The following is a 16867-nucleotide window of genomic DNA, read 5'->3' on the forward strand; positions in this document are numbered from 1 at the left end:
GAATCTCAAAAGTCCTTTGTACTAGTCATGAAATGATAGGATGAGTCGACTCTCAAATGCTTCGAATATAGGATCAATCATGAATGCTATGACTTGTGTTCATATGATGTTTTGAGCATCATGAGATTAGATCGAAAATTGGTATGACTGAATTGCTAGACAAGTGTCAAGAATATTTTGAAGTATTAAAAGATACCTAGGAGTGGTTGCTTGTAGACAGTAAAGAACATGATTTAGAAGAGTTATAGTGACATGAATTTTAGAGATGACTTTGAGTCATAGTCTAAATGGAGTTGTAGCATGAAAGGTTTTGATGTAGGAGCTGGTGGTAGATTCAACAATACGGGTAAGACCACATTAGTGCAAATGAAGTATCCAAGGAACGTACCTGGAATAGAAAACTTCCTAGTTGACCTTGGATTTTTTTTTTAGTAACAAGTTGCCATTAGAAACATTCTATGAAAGTGTAGTCATATTGACTAAGGATTCTTGAGATCACAGAAAGTCAATGCATAGAAGGAGAAATTTCCACTACATCCAAGAAAAGAGTAGATGATGGAGATCTAGTTGTGAACTGAATATGTTTTCGATGATTCGTTCACAATAGTGATGACCAAAGTAAAACATGATATGCATGCTAAGACCATTGGCATGAGAAATGTTGATAAGTTTAGTTGTTAAGTTAATTACCACGAAACATTTATACAATAGATAAATATGTAATTGTTATGGTGATTAAATAATGGGGAATTATTTATAATCAAAGAGATGCCATAGAACAATTTGTTTATTATTGTGTTTCATTTAGCATGTTACATCCTCAATATTAATTTATTCGAAATGCCACAGTTAGTCAAACTTTTGGGAGTAGGTATTAATTTAAGACTGTCATGAACTGATTGTAGATTGTCCATAGGGATTGGAAATTGCATAGAGATTGTTGCAATATTCATGTGTACTTGGAAAATAAGGATTTTAAGTATTGGTTAAACCCGTTCTTAGAGATTACTTCATGGATTCAATCACAATTAATTCTAAGATGATAATATATTATATTCTACAAATAGATATAGTTTGCAAATATGTTGTGCATTGGTTTACTCCAACACATTCGTAACTGGATGTGATAAAGTGTAATTACATGTATGACATGATGAGTAAATGGTATGCTTATATAGTCAAAGTTTATTCGTTCCTTTTGCATTAACAGGAAAAACGATATCTTTAAGACCCTCAATGATTTGTAGCTATCATATGAAATACTTGGCCGAACCCGAACTAATCAATATGTTCAATTACTAGTCTAAATTCAATAGTCATAATAAATGACGAAACAAAATTTTGGACTATGAGATTCATTCTAATCCATGTCTCATTTCCATACGATTTCTTATAGAATGAAGGAATAATCGATCACTTATCTTAGGGAAAACATTTGATTTAGTCAGAGTTCGGCAGTGGCTGTGGAAAGCACTCTTTTTCTGGTTATAAAAATTTTATATTTGCAATTATAGTTTGATGACTTGTCCAAGTGGGAGATTGTTGGAATAAGTGCCGAAGGTAATAACTGAATTGGAAAATGTCATGACTAAATTGATATAACTTTATGGAATAAAAATAAAGTCTTTTTTGGGTTGCCCTCAAAAACTAGAAATAGCTAGAAATAACTTTAGGAGAGAGATAAAATGATTTGTTAATATATTATGAGATTAATATATTAATTAAAAATTGTTAATTAATGATTTGTTAATTTATTATATGAATAATAAATTAATTAAAAATAGATGGAATTAGTTAAATATTAATTAGAATTAATCTGGAATTAATTTGGGATTAATTAGAGTTAATTAAAGGTGAAATGGGTGAATTGTAATTGTTTAATAGTTGAACAAAATAAGCAATTCTAGAACCATCCATGGTATTGACGGTTTTGGAGGTTTTCTGTGAGGACAAGGATTTGCACGGACAAGGTTTAAAAACTCAAACCTTGACTTAACTACAGTCAATGGTTTCTAATAATAAACGATGTAGTCAAGTTTGGATAAACCATTCAATCCTTGAACAATATAACTCGATAAAGTGCTCAAATAAAGTATAGTAAAGTATGAAAAGTGAACAATATTAAGAACAAGAAGAATGTTAGAGAGAAATTATTGACTGAGTAATTATTGATTTGATTGAAGTGAAGTTTTTTTGTTTACAAGGTTGACACTCCTTTTATAGCAAACGAGTTACAAAAGACAAATTCTAGTAAAGTACGCATGGAATGAAGATCAACAGCCTGACACAGTTGTTGCTGTTGATCTTGTTGGTTGTACGAAACAAGATAACAAACACTAAACAAAAAAATGTACTTTTACTCCTGACATTTCACTTTTAACTAAACTTCAGAAACAACTTGACCTCTAAACTCTATTCTTCTCGTAAACCTTCACGACTTGGAACATGCATCATCTCGGAAATAGACTGGAGCTCGGATTGACTAAGGGTCACTTTTTATGCACTAACAATCTCCCCCTAAGTGGCCTTAGCAATCCATAGGCTTTTACACTTTGTTTCCAAACACAAACAGAAAGGCGGTTTTCAACTAACTTCATACTTCGATCCACCATTGGAGTTATTTGATCAACTGCTTCTTCACTTTTTCGGAACCTTCAGACTTGGCTGTCTTGGCAATGATCTTCTGAAGCACAATGGTATGAACCAAGTGCTTTTGCCCAACTCTGAAGAATTCTTTTTTTTCTCTAAATTCATCTTCTTGTAGATGTATCTAAGTTCTACTTTGGAGACTGTACCTTCATCTAACAAGTTGATTTCTTCCAGCTAGGTGTCAACTTGAGCAAGGAGTTTGTCGGTATTGAACAACGGAGCAAATTCGATGTCTGATCGTCTGAACTCAGCAAAGTAATTTTTCTGAAAACTTAATGCTGCATTGAAGCTCATATGCTTGTTTCACTGTCTTGTTTGTTGTTAATATGAATTGCAACCATGAGTACATCATTTAGATTGATGGTTGGGAAATCAACATCCGAGATTGTAAGCCTTTTTTTCAGAGTTCCGAAAGATGTTGTAGTTGTGGAGGAGGCAATCTAGTCCGAATTTGTTTAACACTTTCATTCCACAACCATTGGTTTAACAATTGCGACTTTTGGCACCGATCGTGATTTACGAAAAGTGACAAACGTCGAGTATAATAGACTTAATACGTTTTGTATATATATATATATATATATATATATATATATATATATATATATATATATATATATATATATATATATATATATATATATAGAGAGAGAGAGAGAGAGAGAGAGAAAGAGAAAGAGGTAAGTTCAAATGTGGATTAACAAATATTGAGTGGATGTACGGATTAATATGGGCCAAGTATTATTTAATTTTAATAAATAATTAATTAAATCATCTATCCTTTAATTGAGGAAAATTACTTTATTTAAAATCCTATTGCCTCTTTCATCCACACCCACAAAATCGCCTCCCGCTTCCATCGAAGATGTCAAGATCGTCGGAGGGAACGACTTCAAAATCGAAAATCAGAATCGGGAACCAACCCTCCATGGCTCGTTCAATCGACATGCGTTCGAAGATGACAAGATTGTCGTAGGGAACGACTTCAAAATCAAAAATCAGAATCGGGAACCAACCCTCCAGGGCTCGTTCAATCGACGTGTGTCTCCAACAGTGCTTCAGCCTCCATCAATATCGTGAGTTCCTCCGCCAGTGTCGATGAAATCAATTTTCTTTCTTCTCAAAAAATGATTTTACTTTCAGAAATTGATTTTCTCCATCTCTGAAATCAATTTCTTTCTTCTAAAAAATTGATTTTATTGGTTGTCTTCTCATCTGTGATATCCGTTTATTCTTTGAAATCGACTTTTGTAAGTGATATTCTCTAATCAATTTGGAATATGAGTTTGTAGTATATAAAATTGATGCAAGCATTTCTCTATTTCTTTTTTTTAGTCCTAAGTTCTGAAGGGTTGATTCAATATTCACAGATGACAATTCAATAGTGATAATCAACTCAAAATATCTACAAACAAGGTTGGTCCCTTATTCTCTACTAAAACTCTACAAGCATTTCTCTATTTCTTTTTCTAATCCTAAGTTTAATGTATGTGATTTAGTATTTTTCTGTCTCTTTAATTTTCAAATATCTTGGTTTTATACAGAATTATTTGAGTTGATTGAGCTTGAGCCCTTACAGATTCAAAAGTATGTTGAAATTGTGTAGTGTTGAAGCTCTTCTCTATTCACCTTGTTCAAACAGAACATAGTTGCAAACCACAATTACAGACAAAAGGGTAAAATTGTCCTCAAATCTCACCCATTAGACTTCTTGAATATGGAAAGCCATATTCATCATTATATAACTTCAAATCATGGTTTTATATTTCAAATGGAACTAGACCTAATCTAATTGATAATGCTAGCAAAGACTATTGTGTGATTCCTTTTGCTTGAACAAATTTGGTTTTAAGCACATCATAATACAATAGTCATGTTATTTGTATAATCTTATTCTCATGCTTATTTTTGTTTTTTAATACGGGTCTTTGTTTACTCACTAGTTGAAGAACTAAAGTCAAAGGAAATAAATTCCCTTCTAGGAAGAATGAGAATGAAGATTCTTTCATGAATGAAATTGTATTCTTATAGAATGAAGATTTTTTCAAGAATGACTTATTATAAAGCTTGTATTCTTATAGAACGTGACAAAAATTCAAAAAATGACATTGTATTTTTATAGAATGTGATAGTAAAAATTGTTTTTTGTTTATTTTTGGACCTTAGATTCTTCAATAATATTACTAATTGATGATTATTCTTTAAGAATGTTGTTATTCTTCAACTCACGGTTCAAAAATTTGTTATTCTTCAAAATGTTCATTCAATCAGAATATGTATTCTGTCAGAATTTGTATTCAATCAGAATATGTATTTTAAACTCTTGGTCCACATTCATTCCTACATCCACACAATACTTACCATCCACATTATAACCTGGCCCTATGCCCTATGTCAATATATTATAAAAATATAACTTTTGTATTAAGAAAGATAGGAAAAATCAACCGAATCGTCCGTAAATCGTAAAAATTAGTGAGTCGAAACATGTATATATTATTATATATTTAGGAAGTATACATTGTCCTGATCCCGAAAATATAAATTTCGTAGAAATCTGAGTTCATATAAATGAGATATGAACTTTATAAGATATTAACGTCATCCGCACACAAGCAATGTGCGACATCAAAAAGGTACAAAGAGAATGGTTGACTGTTGGCTAAAGTCACCAAAAGGAAAATCGAAATGCTCTTAAAGATAGGAATTTTGAGAAAAAGAATGCCAGAATTGAAGTTCATACAAAAGAAATATGATTTTTGTAAACTCATTAAATCGTATAAAAATAAGGGCTAAAAATAAAGTCAGAATTAGCCAAAGCAACCTAAAGGAAAGTTGTAGTACCCGTTGAGAGCTGCGAGTGGATATAAAGAACGTCGAAAACGGAGCTCGTAGGAAGAAGTTATAGATTTTTGAATTTTTTCTAAAAGTGCTAGACGCAAAAAGGTATGCATGGCGTGCACTTAGTGCTAGAAGAGGATATGATGCACCAGTGACATTCAGACACATATCACGACATGCGAGGAACCACACCATCAACGTGCGACATGCATTTCAGGTATAAAAGTGGCTGCTGCTCCTCACTTCATTCTTTACTCCAAATTTGTTACCTTCCTCTCGTTCTCTACTTCGAAAATTCTTAGAAATTCTTACCCTACATAAGCGGTATCATGCTTCAAGAGCGAGTTCAAAACTATTTTCTCCATCGTTTTATAATATATACGGGGGGGGGGGGGGGGGTTGAATACATGTTATTTTATTACAAAATGTTATATATCGTTGCGTTATAAATAATATTTTCATATGATATATTTTATATTGCTACTCTGCTCACTCAAATATTAATACTCTATCGTTATCTTGCCAAAATTATAGGATTAAGATTATGCCAAATGATTAGTCTACGTAGATTTAAGCAATGATATTATGTCTAATTGTTATACTACCCGATATACTATGAAAATATTATACCTAGATGTTATGCTGACCAAATTTTCTAGGATAACCTAGTACCTAGTCGTTATGCTCGCTAAAAATAAGAATAAACATTGTACCTAATAGTTACTCTGTCCTAATATCCTGTTATCAAAACAATTATAATTATTATATATGTATATATAATAATAATTATGGAATATTTACTAATTATATATATATATATATATATATATATATATATATATATATATATATATATATAATGGTTAAGTGTAAGTATATATAGTGATAATTATTGAAGGAAACGTAAGGATAGACAATGTATACCATAACCTATCAGAAATTTTATAAAAAGTTATATATATATATATATATATATATATATATATATATATATATATATATATATATATATGGTTAATTATATGTAGTGATTATTATAGAAAATAAATTATATCAAAGTAAATTATAATATGTCGTCATTCCTTGCGAATATTAGTCAAACATTGTGTCACCATTCAACCAATTTGGCTTTGTTAAAATATCTATTTGATAAGATTAAATAGTAAGTAAATTAATAAAGCAAAACGGTTACTAGATTAAGGTTGGATGGAATTCCCAACTTAATCTCGCATACGAAAGATCTCTTTCACTGTAAGATTAGAAATATTATCTTCATGAGTATACTTTTAGGATAAAAATTAGAAGTAGGATACGTAAATATCTATAAGATAATTATACTACGTACAAGATTATATTACACTACATTTGATAGGGTAAAACCTAAAAAGAATAATAGTATGTGATAAATAATAAGTAAAATATCCAAATTCCAGTATCTATAAATAGTAGAATACCATTAAAAGATACCCAGATAACGTAAATAAAAATACTTTTACAACTTAACAATGTTAAACAAAAAAAGGTATTTTCAAAAATATAATATCCAAACCTATGAATTCACAAACATTCCGTTGACGTTTTCAAAACCTCATGTATTCCTAGGAAATTGTGATATTGAAGCATGCAATCCCGGAAGCAACAGTTGATCGAGGAAGAAACCAAAAGACTATTATCGTTTATTGTTATGCCTACCTCTTAAGGCACTCTTTGTATTAGAAATTCTAGTAATCCGATGTAATGTTTTATCTATGAATAAAAGTGATATTTATGTTACATATTGTTTTGTTTTGTACTATTTAATGTATGTTCAATGACTGTGATCCAATATCCCTATGTCGCACAACCTGGTGTTTCACCTGCCGCCTGGGGGTGTGACATATTGGTATCAGAGCTATTGGCTATAGCGAAATAGTACTTCCTTAGGAATTACGACTATAGCCTAGGGGCTTATACTCTGATTAGGTTTATCCTCAAACCAATATAAAAGTATTATTAATAATTACCCTACTGATAGACTACTTAGGGGGTGAGATGTCTAGTTTGAACTGTCGCTTGGGTTGTTGGATTTTGTGACAACCAAGAAAATTTCAGTCACTAACCACCGTTAGGATATAGTAGGGAAAGATCAATGTAATAGGTTAACATTGTAATGCTTGACTTTATGAGTAAATATAATCAAATATGTTGTTATATTTAGAGATAATTTGACGATTAGACTAAAAGATAAGCGTCCAAAAATTTGTACTGTCTTTTAAAACGGTTAATATATTTGCAAAGTACTCGTCGATGTCATTCTAAGGATATAAAATTGGTAAAAATCCGACTCCAATTGGAGGAGTTATGATTTTTGTAAAATGTAAAATCAACCGCGTAAATAATTATTACGACATCGAAACGGTACATAGAGATTGGTCAAACACTTTAGAAAAAAGAACGCCGCAAACAGGATCCGTGTGAGAGAGATATGATTTTTGTAAAATCATTTATTTTTACCCCCGTTAGGAAAAAGGATGAAAGCCAAAACTACCCAAAACAACCTAAAGGAAAGTTGTGGTGCTAATTTAGGTCATCATATTGATATAAAGAGGGTAAAGATTGGAGTTCGTATGCATAAGATATGGATTTTTCAAAATCCTTTTTGTGAGCGCGAGATGCTCGCCATTGCGCAACACGCACCTGACATCAAATTCAATCAGATTGCGAGTGACATGGCCCATGGAGAGAGTGACACATGGCGACTCCCTGACGGAGCCACGTTGATCACGCGCGACGTAGGTAGATATTTGCGCCATGCGCACGTCAAAACCCTAACTATAAATAGCAGGGTCCGAAACCTCATTTTGCATGCCCCTATTTCGACTCTCTCCTACACTCTCTTGAGCTGCTGCTATCCCAAGGTACTCTAGAGTCCCGAGCCCGAATCAACCCAAATACCAGCGATATCACGCATCGAGGGGGGGGGGGGATACAAGCTTATCAAACTGCTTTTTCAATATATATATATATATATATATATATATATATATATATATATATTAATAGTTTGTATATGTAAATATGAAACGATAGGATAATATGCTGGTAAAAACTCTTCCTAGTCATAAGCAATGATATAATGCCTAATCGTTATGCTACTCGATATACTAGGAAAACATTATACCTAGATTTTATGTTGGCTGATTTCCTAAGATAACTTTCTACCTAGAAGTAATGATAGCCATGTTTTAGAGTAAGCATTAGGGATGTCAAGGGGACCAAATGGGAGCGGAAATAGCTACCTCCGCCCTTGCCCCGGATATCTGTTATCTCCCTCGCCCCCGCCCCCGCCCCACCCCCGAATCCCCGATTTACATAGCCCCCGATCACTTCCCCGAATACCTTCACCACCCCGATTCCGCCCGCGATCCCCCGTTTTATAGGCTTAAAATTGATTTTTTTGCTAAAAAATTGTTATATTTTGGGCTAAAAAAACTATTTTTCATAATTTCAAAAGCTTAAAATCTAGTTTTTTAACAATTAAAAAACTAAAAATCCAACATCACAAAAGGACAAATCCAACAAACTTGGAATTATAAAATACGACAAATCCAACATTACAAAAAAGTACGGCATATTAAAAAATATATGACTAATTCACTATCGAATCGTTGTATGTTGTGAAGTGGAAGAAAGTCAAGAAACCCTAAAATTAGATAATGTAATGTTATTGTCTATATATATATATATATATATATATATATATATATATATATATATATATATATATATATATATATATATATATATATATATATATATATATATATATATATATATATATATATATATATATATACAAACGGGGCCCCCGCGAGTACGTGCGGAAATACCCACTCCCACCCCTGCTCCAACCTTTGGATTTTTTAAAAAATTAATCCCGTACGGAATCGGGGTCCCACGGGAGCGGGGTCTCACGGGAGTTTTTGACATATCTAATAAACATTGTACTTAGATGTTACTCTGCCATAATATCTTGTTTTATATATATATATATATATATATATATATATATATATATATATATATATATATATATATATATATATATAAAGTGATAATTATGTAAGAAAACTTAAGAATAGGCAATGTACTTAACTATACCATAACCTATCAAATAAGATCTGTAAAAAGATAATTATTATATATATATATATATATTAAGTATATATATACCAATAACTCTGATTTAAAAGAAGGATTAAGTAATGAAAAGATAAAACAATAATCATACTTAAGATTAAGTAAAAACGCGTTAGTGAGTTCTTATTATTCAACCTATAACCTGATTAAATTCGATTATAGAGGATCATGGTAATGTTGTTAAGAAAATCTTAATATAAACTACCTAGAAGGACGCCTTCAAGTAGTAGTATGATTCGATTTAAAAAGGATTTGGTAAAATTTTAAAAGTTTAGGATAGATATTATGTCCTAAAAATAAATATTTTTAAAGAAAAAAAATCCAAATTAAATTAAAAGGATAAAGCATAAATCTATAAAAACCTGTGAACTTACCAATTTTATGTTGACGTTTTCAAAATACATGTATTCTCTGGAATATGAGTGTCGAGCGTAGCTGTGGAAGGAAAGATGTAGTCAAGGAAGATGTTGGAAGTCGTTTATGTTGTTTTATTCTTAGTTATGAAAAGGATGTGTGCTTGAACTCAAAACAATGTAACCCTAAAATAATTTATAATGAATAAAAGTAATGTTTGTGTTATACTTTTGTGTATTGTTCAATATACCTGTCACCGTGATCTAATGTCCGTACGTTGCATAGTCCGACATTTCCGCTGCTGGTTGGAGGTGTGACAGATTGGTATCAGAGCAACATGTTATAACGAACTAGTGCTTCCTTAGGAACTACAACTATAACATAGGACATATAATCTAAATTAGTTAAATCTAATAAAAGTATTATTATTAATTACCATACAGATAGACTACTTACCGGATAGATGACTAGTTTGAATTGTCGCTTGGGTTGCTGGATTTCAGAATGGCTACATGCTAAAATGGTCCTACCCTTCGACACTTCCTATCTGGCCGATCCTTACTTGATAGTCTTGAAGTATAAAATATAGAATTAATAAAATACACCTAATCAAACATAATTAGATATAGAGTTATAAAAACCAATATATATATATACCCAAATATCATAAGGATCATCCATTTAAATCACAACTTTAGATTTTAGGTCAAAAATAAATCATAGGGTTAGTATAGTACTGCGGCCGTATCACAACTAGACCTAGAATGCACAAGTAATTTTCTTATGTCTGACCGACGCACACCTAAACATAGATGTCATAGTTGACAATCTAAACACTTAAGGATTTATTGATCGATAGCTTAGTTCGATTAGTTAATTTAAGAATTAGGTCGAGATCTACAACTTGAGGATTCTTGGATAGCTGACTTAGATCAACATATTGAGGACTGAAGGCTTAGATCGAGACCCATTACTAGGGGATTCAAAACTTAGTTTGGAATGGTACACCTTGAGGATATCCGGGTTGATGGATTAGAGTCAGGTATCTGACATACCCCCATATCGAGAATCATAGGAGATACGGTACCATCTACTACATAGTTATAATAGGAAATTATTTGTATTTGATGATTCTTATACTATCTCTCATAAATATCTTTCCTGTTTGATGTCTTATGCAGGGTATCCGAGCGATATGGAGGAACTATGGTCTTTGGTATCATATCCTTTACCGGAAGAGGACCAGGTTGTGCTACACATGCCATAGATGGAGAGTGACTATGATCCTATGATGCATTTAGCTCTATCCCAATATCAGTCGAGGAGGATGGTGGGACATTTGAGGATGAGGAAGAGCCTGTTGAGGAGGATGAGCAACATGATGAGGAGTTCGGTGGGGAAGAAGTTGATTGCTCACCTTACTCGGATTCGTCATCCCATGATGACCCTATGAGCATGATAGGACTCAGGAGGAGGACACTATCGAGTCAGAGCCATCCCTGGAGATTGAAATCCACTACACCCATCTCCTAGCCGAACCTTCGGTATTCATGCTTCAGGGCCTAGGATGATATTCACTCCAAGAAAATCCGTCCCCATTCCATCCTGGAAAAGAGCAGCATTGCCAACTTTGTCACCTAGGGCATCAAAGAAGCTTACCCTACCCATAAATGGACCCCACAAGTGGATGAATGGATTAAGGAACAGAGAATCAGGTTTTACAAGTTTGGAGAGTCCTCATAGGCACCACTACGAGAACACATTCCAGAGGATCCTACTGATAGGGCGATCTCAATGTTGGTTCCATGGGTAGCCCGACATGATGAAAGTATACATCGTACTGAGATAGATCTGGTATCACTGAGGAGAGATGTAAGGATGTTGAGCAATAAGGTGCAGGAGCTAGACCGAAGTAGGGATATGTATGAGATGAGGATCCTCCACGCATACGACCATTTGGAGAAGACTCATTCTCTGGTTCAGTTTCAACAGATTGAGATCGAGGGTTTATAACGATGTATGGGATTCAGTGGGTGATAGTGTCAGAGATCGGTGCGGTTACTATAGAGGTGATGAGCGGTTGCCTACAGCACCAAATGGAACAATTAGTAGCATTGATAGTGGTTTATTTGGATATATGGTAGATAGTTTGAGCTAGGAAAGCTAGGAACTATATTTTTTGGTTTGAAGGAGGGAAAAGTTAGTAGATTATAAGATGTTGTTATGTCTTTTGTATGTAACATAGAAACTTTTCCTGTTCAAACCACCCCTTTTGTACAATCTTGGTAAAATCATGATGTTACATATAACCAAATGGAAATATATGTATTTCACAAATGATCCTATTGCATTGTGAAATTTATTATGTACTAGATTTGTTTTATTGTTATAGTTAACTCCTTTAACTAATTCTCAAACAAATCTCTACTAATTATAAGGATTATAATAACTAACATATACCCTAAATATAGAATCATGCCACGTACAAGAAGAAACCTAGGACCACAATCCACTAACCCTGAACCCATTAACTCGGCTGCGATTGAGGCCTTAGTGGCCCAACGTGTCGCCGATAATATCACAAACTTAGAAATTAATAAGAACATAGGTTCGAAAGGTAACGGTGGGAAAAGTTCTCATGGAGAAAACTGAGGTCCATCCAGACGTTATTCATATAAGGATTTTATGAATTTCAAACCGAAATCCTTCCATGGAAATAAAGGAATAGTCGGTTTGACTCAGTGTATAGAAAAGATGGAGTCTGTTTTTGAGATTAGCTTTTGTGCTGAAGACTGTGTGACATCCCCAAAATTACGGCCAGAAAAGACCGATTTAATTTATGCTTTTAAATAAAATCAGAGTAATCCTTTGATTAAAAGAGTTGCGGAATTTGTTCCCAAAATAAAATATGATAAGAATTTATCAAAGCGTTTCATAAAGAAATGTATTTTCATTTTATAACAAAACATCGGGATGTCATGTTCCGATACAGACCAAAAGCATAAAGAATACAAAATCGACCTTACAACAGTTACATATAACTACTGGTCTATAATCCAAAAATATCTTGACAATGTCATCCAACTTATGCTCTCGCGCAACTACCTGTAATACAAAGAAACTGAGTGGGTCAGGCTTGGGAGCCTGGTGAGCATATAGGGTTTTCAACCCACAATAAATAATTATATTTAATTTCACCAACCAACAATAACCCGATTACCCATTCCCGTTATCCTCAATTTATGTCCCTAAAACAACAACTATTACAAGGGACCTAATCTAGGATTTTCATCGGGACAGACATTACTGCCAAGGGGCTTCCTTAGCAATAGATGTCCTAAAGGCAACCATGAGGGGGATAGAGTACACCGGTGAACGCATCGTTCACAACACCTACAGGTTATGAGCCTGCTAGTGTTCCACTGGACTATCTAGAATGAGTCCGTGGTCGTCATCCATACTCCGCTAGATGACTAGATCAACAACAACATCGAGGCCTCTCATCATTTTATTTTATCACACACCAACTGTCTACCCATGTTCTACCCAACATATTAGTAGATAAAATATATACATTTATATACAGCTTAAAACCAGTACAAAACATCCATTCAACAACTAGTTCAAATAAACAAATAATATATAAACACATAGCACGTATTTTATAAGGAATACTTCATATCTATGTGTTAGAAGAAAACGAATATACACTCACTAGATAAGACGATGATCGGACAACACCTCGTCTCTTAAAACAATCTTTTCTGATAAAACCGAGATGTTTTTCTTGAAAATCGGGCTTCACGTGGGCAGAGTTTCGGCTCGGAAACTTTACTTCACGGGATCTTCGGGGCTTCGGAACTTGCCTCGGGTCTTAGAAATAATACCGGGGCTTAGGGGTATTTCTTGCACGCAAAACGAGGAAAATATGGGAGAGAAAGAAGGATTTTGGCAAAAAAGATCGGCAGCCTCGGCCTTCTATTTATAGCAGCGAGACCTCGGACTACGCTGGGCGTACCGAGGCCCTACGCTGGGCGTACTTCGGATCAGGCTTCCACGTGGCGAAGTCTCGGTGGAGGAATGTGGCTCTTCTTCGGACCGCACAATGCCGCAGTACGCTGCGCGTAGCCTCTTCGTACGCAGGGCGTACTTCAGTGTCGACATGTACGCGAGGCGTACCTCCTTGTACGCAGGACGTACCTCGCATCCCTAGGCTCCCTTCGGATAAGCTTTGGTATGCGTGCCACGACCTTCAAAAATTCATAACTTCCGCATACGAGCTCCGTTTTTGACGTTCTTTATATCCACGCGTAGGTGAGACTATGCTCTACAACTTTCATTTAGACTCCGTCGGCTAATTTTGAATTTATTTTTATTATATTATTTTTAGTAGGCCGGGACAGGAAAATTTCGTTATAAAATCATAACTTCTTCATCCGACGTCCGTTTTCGTCTGTCTTTTTACCGTTGGACTACTAACAATAAGATCTTCGATTCTCGTTTAGATTGTTTCGGCCAATTATCACTCGATCTAAATTTCGAGATTTCGGGCTGCATTCTGCTAAGTTGAAACTTAGAAAAATCATAACTTCCTCATACGAAGTCAGATTTAAACGTTCTTTTTATGCACGCTCTCGGTTTAACGTATTCTACGACTTCCGTTTAGATCACTAAGGCTAGATATCGCTCTATCTTAAATTCATATTTTACGTCCTTCAGCGTCGTGCCGGTTCCGTAGCGAAACTTTGACAGGTCATAACTTTTTTGTTATAACTCGGATTTCAGCATTCTTTATATATTCGGAAACCTCGTGACGACCACTACGTCTTCATGCATCAATATCGGTTTTATCTAACGTTTTATTTTTACGCTTATTTTTATTCTTAATTCAATTAAGCCACATAATTAAGAATAAAACACATAATACTCAAATAATACATTCTTACTATTTCAAAATGAGTTACATAGGTTAACCTAGACTATTACAACAATATTAATGTCTATCCCAGAAACACGGGCGTTACAGACTGCGAGGTGAAGTTTGCTGTTTGTACCCTATCAGATGCAACCGTGAGCTGGCGGACTAGTAATACAAAGATCATGGGTTTTAGTGTTGCGAATGCCATGGCTTGGAGCAAGTTGAAGCAGCTCATGATCGAAGAATATTTCCCCTGTGAAGAAGTGCAAAAGTTGGATCAAGAGTTATGGGAGTTGGTGATGAATGTAACGCCCGTGTTTCTAGGCTAGGCATTAATATTGACATAATAGTCTAGGTTAACCTTTGTAATGCATTTTGAAGAAATGAAGAGGAATTATGTGATTATTATGTGAATTATATGTTTTATGCTTAATTATTAGGATATAATTAATTAAGAATAAAAATGAGCATCGAAAATAAATATTAGATAAAGCCGATATCTATTAAGAAAGTTGTAGTGGTCATGACAAGGATTCCGGATATATAAAGAATACCGAAATCTGAGTTATAACGAAGAAGTTATGACCTGTCGAAGCTCCGCGACAAAACCGGCACGGTGCCAAATGACGTAAAAAGTGAGTTTTTTATAAACTACTTTTTAGCCTTAGTGATCTAAATGAAAGTCGTAATGTTCGTTAAACCGAGAGTATGCATAAAAAGAACGCCCAAATCTGACTTCGTATGAGGAAGTTATGATTTTTCTAAGTTTCAGCTTAGCAGTAGACAGCTAAAAACTCAAATTTTAGATCGAGTGATATTTAGCCGACACAACCTAAACGAGAATCGGATGAAGAAGTTATGAATTTTTAACGGATTTCCTGTCCCGGTCTGTTAAAAATATTAAAATTAAAATTAAAGTCAAAATTAGCCGACGAAGTCTAAACGAAAGTTGTAGAGCTTAAATTTTACCTACGCGTGAATATAAAGAACGTCAAAAACGGAACCCGTATGCGAAAGTTTTGGATTTTAGAAGTTTTGGCTCAAAAATTGAGAAAAACACGAAATCCGAGGAATTTCGGATGGACAGACTTTTGCCACGTCACCCGGATTCTCGCATGCATGCCCCGTGTCGGATTGTGATACGCCCGAAGGGAGGCCCAACCGAATCAGGCCGCGTGTCGCCTCGTATCCGAAGGAGCTTAGTCACCGATGCGCTGTGCAGCCGAGACTCCGACGCGTGCCCAGGTGACTCCTCGCATCTGAAGCCGCCTCACCTCGCACCAACGCGTGTCGCACCAGGTTTCCGAGCCTCGCACGTGCGCGCCACCTGCCCCTCGGATTTGCTGACATCTGTTCGCTTCTCAGCCCTCGGATCCGAAGCCTCGCCCCTATAAATAGAAGGGTGCGAGACCTCTCGGGTATATTTTGGAAAAGTGTCATTTTACACCCCTAAACCCATATTTCTTCCATTCCAACTTCCCCCAAAGCCCCGACATTATACCAAACATCCAAAATACATTTCGAAGTGCCCGAAGACCCGAAAAAATGTATCTTTTCGGTTTTGAAGCCCAACCCTCGCAGATCTCGGTTTCTCAATAAAACTCCCAGTTTTATTAGAAACGATCGTTTTAGGGAACGAAGTGCTGCCCGATTATCATTAAATCAAGTGAGTGTGTAGTCACTTTCATCTTACACCAAGATATGAAGTATTTTCTATAAAATATGTGCTATGTGTAATTATATTAATTGTTTAATTGAGGTGACTGTTGAATAGATGTTTTATACAAGTTTTAAACTGTATATGTATTTTATCTACAAATATGTTGGGTAAAACATGGGTAGACGATATAGTCGATGTGTGTGTTAAAATGATGAGAGGCCTCGATGTTGTTGTTGTTGCTGTAGTCGTCTAGCGGAGTATAGATG

This window comes from Lactuca virosa, chromosome 6 (assembly GCF_052849685.1).
Source record: "Lactuca virosa cultivar CGN04683 chromosome 6, Lactuca_virosa_CGN04683_v6, whole genome shotgun sequence".
Lineage (NCBI taxonomy): Eukaryota > Viridiplantae > Streptophyta > Magnoliopsida > Asterales > Asteraceae > Lactuca > Lactuca virosa.